Source organism: Notothenia rossii, assembly GCF_949606895.1.
Source record: "Notothenia rossii genome assembly, chromosome: 9".
Lineage (NCBI taxonomy): Eukaryota > Metazoa > Chordata > Actinopteri > Perciformes > Nototheniidae > Notothenia > Notothenia rossii.
In genome coordinates, this window is record NC_136907.1 from 4,783,492 (window position 1) to 4,790,270 (window position 6,779).

Below are 6,779 nucleotides of genomic sequence, written 5' to 3' on the forward strand. Positions count from 1 at the left end.
GGTGTTTGGTCAGGTGGAACGTGTTTCTTGATCATTGGTCCATGTGTGAGGCATTTTGAATATCAGTGTTTTAACCAGCTAACACGTGACTGTATATCAGATTCCTGTGTCTTACGTGGAGAAACGTGTGCAGTGGTTTGCAAAAAGTGCCATGTTGATTTGCAAATTGTGTGAAAAGCTGAAAACGTGTTTAGAGTTTTGGAGATTTGAGCCGATATTTTGCTCTTTGAGTGTCAGTTAAAATGTTAACAATCGATAGAAACTGTAATACATCCCTAAACAACACAGGAAAAGTTCTTGGTATAAATGTGTGAGGAATCTTTTCTGCCAGGGAATATATTATACATATAACTTATACAATAGTGTATCCATAGATTTGTGTCCTTTTTCCCCCAGGTGTTGAGAAGTGCAATGATTACATATAAGTATACCTCATTAGCCTTTGTATAGTTGAACAAAGGATGACGTCGTTCTTATGTCTAAAGGAATAAAGGATAAAGGAAATGGACGTCAAACTGTTTCAAATTGCACCTGCTAACATTTTTCTACTTTTATTTAATTTAATTTAATACAACTCGCGAGGAAATAGCAGATAGAGACTCTTTTTCAAACTAAAACTAAGAAGGTATCCTCCAATATTCATGAGTTTGTCACATCAGACTTGCCTTCTGAGCAACATAAATATTTGGTGTGTTTGTTGTTCAGAGTTATTTTAGCTTTCTTTGCATTTCGTCTTCTGGGTCAGACTCTTGCTCATGATTAAGTGTGAAGTGTTGGCTCGGGGTTATCACCTCGCTGCAGAGGCTCTCAGATGATGGACCCTGACAACATGCTGAGTCCCGCTGATTTGTAAACCCCCCCTCACGCTCCGCTATTTAAAGAGGCTGCCAACTGTGTGTGTGTGTGTGCGTGGTGTGTGTGTGTGCGTGTGTGTGTGTGTATGTGTGTGTGCGTGTGTGTGTGTGCGTGTGCGTGTGCGTGTGTGTGTGCGTGTGCGTGTTTGTGTGTGTGTGGAAATGCCAAAGACATCTACATTTAGGTGCTGTTTACACGGGAACTAAACAGGTTGTATCCGCTACTTTTCTCTTTCGTATAGCCCGTTCGTTCACACGAGGCCGTAACGGAACCGCGGAAACGGACCCCTATAACGATAACGGGTCCCAAGGTGGATAGATCTGCGGACAGAACGCTCTGGGGGGGCCAAACAGCTCAGTGTGTATGCCCTATACCAGGGGTCGGCAACCTTTCTGATATGAAGTGCCATTTAAAAAAAAAATGTGTATCAGCGTGCCAACGATCGAGAATTATCAACGAGGGGGGGGGGGGGAGCCTCGCTGCGGGGAAGCAGTGTGTGGACCAGTCAGCGCAACTTACATGATGCCGAATTTAACAAACACATTTAAATAATTGGTTTGAACGGCATAATAATAAGGACGATCGTCCGTTCTGTGATTCTCCAGAGCACATATGTTATGATATTAGGGTCATGCAGAGTGAGATGAGATCGCTGTCCCTTTAAGAGAGAGAGAGAGAGAGAGAGAGAGAGAGAGAGAGAGAGAGAGAGAGAGAGAGAGAGAGAGAGACCAAAGTTAATGTAAACTTGAAAAATGTACTTCATTTGAATATAATAATAATACATTATAATTATGTTGGTTGTTGTTTGTGGAAGCTCCAGGTAATGAGCATTAACTGAGTTTTAAACATCACTTTAAATGGAAGATCCCCATAGGCCCCGCCCACTCGATCGGATCGGCGATCGGTATCGGCCGATACTGATTCCGGCGATCGGCCCCAAAATTGGCGATCGGAGCATCCCTGATAGATATGATATTAGATTTTGAATATAATGATATTTGTATATGTCGTTGTCTTTTACTGGTTGTAATTGCTGAATTACAGTAAAGTAATTTCATTTTCTGAATTTAAAACTACGCCAAAACAATGTGTGAATTTATTAGTCAAAAATCCACTACTGATGATTATTTATCATTGTGTAAATATTATGTGAATGCACCAATAATCAACCCAACAATAAAGTATTTAGTCCAAATATATTGTCATATTAGAGTTGTATCTATATCTCCCAGCCCTGCTTCTGTAGTTTAAGATCCACGAAAGAGTTATGTACCACTATAATAGTGAATATATAGGCGGGAGTGGTTCAGCCTGTAGGGGATTGGACTGTGGACCGAAGGGTTGCCGTTTCACGTCCCGATCGGACCAAAAAATACGGAGTGTGGACTGGTACTGGACAGGAGCCATTCACCTCCTGGGTCACTGACGAAGTGCCCTTGAGCAAGGCACCTAACCCCCAACTGGCGCCGGCTAGACTGGCTGCCTCTGCTCTGACCTCTCAACTGCATGTTTGCATATAACTGTGTGTGTATTTGTATATGTGTGTGCATGTTTTAAAAAGTGTGTACTGTGTGACCTGTATAAAAAAACGCTTGTGTGTGTACGAGAGAGTGGAATTTCCCCCTCTGGGATTAATAAAGATCCATATTCTTCTGAACTCAAAACTAAAATGCAGCCGCTAATGCAGGGAGGTTTTTCTGACTCTGTGTTTCCCTACTAAAGAGCCACAGTCTGTAGTTTACTGTAAATACTCAGTTGACTTTAGTTGAACATTTCTGTACAATAACCAGTTTCCCACAATAGTGACAAAGTGAAAGACCAAGGCAAGGCAATGCAAGTTTATTTATATAGCACTAATTCAAAGTGTTTTACAAAAATGAAAGACATTAAGAGCAAAAAACACATTTAAAAAAGCATACTAAAAGATGAATAACAGGTACATGAATAAAAGTCACAGTGCAGTGTGAGATGTGAATAGTTCAGTTAAAAGCAGCGGCAAGAAGAAGCACATCCTTGCTCCTAAAACCACTTTGATGTGAATTGAGTTACAAGTGTCCAAAGATATCAAGGTTCTTTATTTGTAGTTATGTCGATGAACATTTGAGGTCACAGGCTTCTCCAACAGTGCAACACAAGAATACCGAAAAATATAGTGCAAGTAAATATTAAAAAGTAAATACAAGAAGAAAAACACACACACACACACACACACACACACACACACACACACACACACACATAGAGAGAACACACACAGCACAAGCAGCAGACTGTTAGGATGTTTGGACTATTATTAAATCCACACACACACACACACACACACACACACACACACACACACACAGTGGATTTTTGCAGCTACACACACCGTTTGATCCCTTCCCGTAGAAAGCTCCCAGCACCATCAGGTCCGCGGTGTCGGCCATCGCTCCTTCATTCAGATAATCCTTCTTCACCTTCAGCCAGTGACGCTTCCCCGGTTCATACGTGCCCTGAGACACACACACACACACACACACACACACACACACACACACACACACACACACACACACACACACACACAGGTCAACGCTAGGTCGTCTGCACAGAGCATTAATTTGACTACAGCAGCTCAATTAAAGTTGCTATGTAAAAACAGACCCATGTTATGAGAACATTTCCCAAATTAGGGCGCCAACATTTCCACTAATTGAGACCCAATAGATTTGGCTCATTTTCCATAAATACATTTTTGCTGTTGGACATAAAGTCTGGGAGGAAATCCTCTCGCCCAGAAGAAGAGACTAATCACAATGTAAGCTTGCTAAACAGCTGTAAGTGCTTCTCTTTCTACAGAATCAGGATTGAAAATTAGATTTCCTTCCTCCCTGTGGATCTGTTTTCATGAAAAAGAGAGAGAGAGAGGGGTGTGGCTTGTGCATGTGTGTTTGTGGATGGTAGAGCGACAGTGAGGGAACGTGTGTATGTTTCTGGAAGTGAAACGAGGCAGCAGAAAAACAGAGGTCTGTGATGTATTTTGTGAAACAGAAGAACAGCTAAATAAATGCAACGGCCTCCCAAGAAGAGCTCGCCTCTCTCTAAAGTGGGTTATTGAACCTGAAGCTTGTTGCTTCTGCCCTCCTCGACTACGGTCTGGGAGCCGACAGGAAAGTTCAACACACAGATGGCCAGTCCTCCCCTTTATATTATTTTGATGAGAGATGAGCAGATCGCCACTGGGCTTTCAACTAAATACACAGCCACGCAAAAACTGCGGCATTTGTACAGCTCCTTATGGGTACTGCAATTAGTGAAGTGCTTTCCTCCGTGGTGAAACGATCAGCACAGCACCACGGAGGAAAGTGGCAGAAAGTCACCTATAAAGAGAGCGGGGCTGCGTTGCGTGCATGGCTTCCTTCTGCAGGTAACGGGGAGAAGCGCTCTGGCGGCGGTCTCGGTCAGGATCCGAAAATACAATTTAAATATTTTGCACACTTATTCCACTTATTCCTAGTGTGCCACTGGTTACGGTGCCGCGTGCCAGCCAGGGGTTGCCGACCCCTGCCCTATACGATCATTTTCCTGATAACGATGAAGCCATAGCCCCGCCTCTCCCCACCTCTGCTGCTCACTGCTGTAGCATGGTCAGTAGCATGGTCAGTAGCTACTGACCATGCTACTGATGTTAGTGCAAAATCTACAGCTCCTCTACCACAACCATCAGCAACAAGTGGACATGGAGAACTACTTGTGTGTCAGGGGCGGGAGATTCATGTGATTGGTTGTTGGTCGAGTTTCAGACACGCCCGCCGGCAAGCGTCAACGCACGCCGCTGTGTGGACGGCCCGTTAGAGCTCCACGATCAATCGATAAAAACAAGAGGCAATATGGACTCGTGTAATATCAAAATAGCATAAAAGTGTAATATTTGGTAAGTGCTAAATATGTGAAAATATCTGAATGAAGTCCAAGAGGTGCAGATTCAAACCAATTCTACAGAATTATTTAAAAAAATCTTTCTTCTGTACTGACCCTTACTATAAATTAAAGGGGCCCTATTATGCTTATTTTCAGGTTGATATATTTAGTGCCTCTACTGTGACATGTTTGCATGCTTTAATGTTCAAAAAGCGCGTTATTTTTCAGAGCCCAGTCTGGCTTTACCGGTATAACTAACTACAGGAAAGGGAAAACCCCAACAAGCATAATAAGAACCCCTTGATTAAAAAATGATCAATCCCTCAAATCAAATCACAATTGCAATATCAATCAAAATCAACGTTTCTCTTAATCGTTCAGGCCCACTCAGTTTACAATTCTCCATGACTTTTGAGTCCTCCATAGATACGCCGCCTGCAGAAAGTGCTTTACATAATTAAAATTGATTGCATTGAGATGATCAAAACACAGCATCATCCTTCAGCATCATGTTTGCCAACATTTCCTTGCAATGTTTGCTGCTCGAGATAACACTTCAGTGGGTGACACTGGAGCCTACGCAGATTTCCAACATGACATGAACGCCTCGTGGAAAACCAGCTCCAACATCAAAGCCAGCTGAGTTTCCCCGACCTGCTGTGAAGGTTGCAGTGGACTAAAAACACATTTTCACCGTCTGAGAGACACATTTGCATGTCATTACACGGAGCTCGCTGTGCCGCCCAATCAGAAATGTTTCCTTCGCAGCTCCCAACATGAAGGGAAGTACGGCCAGGCAGCAGGGAGACACACAGCCGCCGGCAGAGGCTTTTAAAAACTGTTATTGTCTGCATTTAGGGAGGCAGACAGTGTCCAAAATGTTCAGAGTGTGTGGAAGCCTTTCCTGTTTCATAAAGCCTATAGTTAGAGCTGGTTTTAAACTATATGTTACACCGACTTCTATGTTTGTTATTCTGTAAAGCCCCGATAAACATTCCTGTTGTCATCTTGCAATATAGTTATCATCGCAATACACCGTATTTAATTTTTGTCTTAATTGACATTATTTAATTTCATATTCTGTTCTTGTACATATCTCATATTCTATTCACATGTATATAGGCTTTTTGCACCTACTTTTTATTTTGTATTTTATTATATATGTTGCATTGTTGGAGGGTAAGAATAATTTCATTGCCTTTTCGACACTGTAGCTTTGTGAATATGAGAATAAAACCATTACATCTTGAATCTTGAAATGTGTTTTGTGATGTTGGGCTATATAAATAAACTTTGATTTGATTTCAGATTCTGTTTTTCACACCAAGATCCAAACAGAGATCTGGAAGAAACCCATAAAGAACACTTTGCTGCTACGTCTACACACACACACACACACACACACACACACACACACACACACACACACACACACACACACACACACACACACACACACACACACACACACACACACACACACACACACACACACACACACACACACACACACACACACACACACACACAGGGCCGGCCCTAGACTTTTGGGGGCCCTAAGCGAGCTTTGGCTTGGGGGACCCCCTCACTCTAGCGCGTTCCCACTACACACAACACGGAACCAACTTTTGTCTTATAATGTTAGCACAAGCACACATATTGTATAAATAAGCATGTAAACACCATGGACCTAACCTCCTCAAGGGGGGTCCTCACCTCCTCTAGGGGGGTCCGGGGGCATGCTCCCCGGGGAAGATTTTTTTTTTAATATTGAAGTTAAAAGCATCAATCTGGTGCACTTTGAGAGAAAAATTAAGAGATCTATGGATACATCTCAACATCCATATGAAACAGAACTGTAAACAGATTTTTCTTTATGGATATTTTACAAATCACTTAAACTGTATTCTTGTTTTGTCATATAGTATTTCATAACTGTTTTTCATGTATTCTCTCTGGCTGTCCATCTCAGAATGTTTACATAGAAACTAGCTGTCAATAGGAATATCATTCAGAAGAATTAT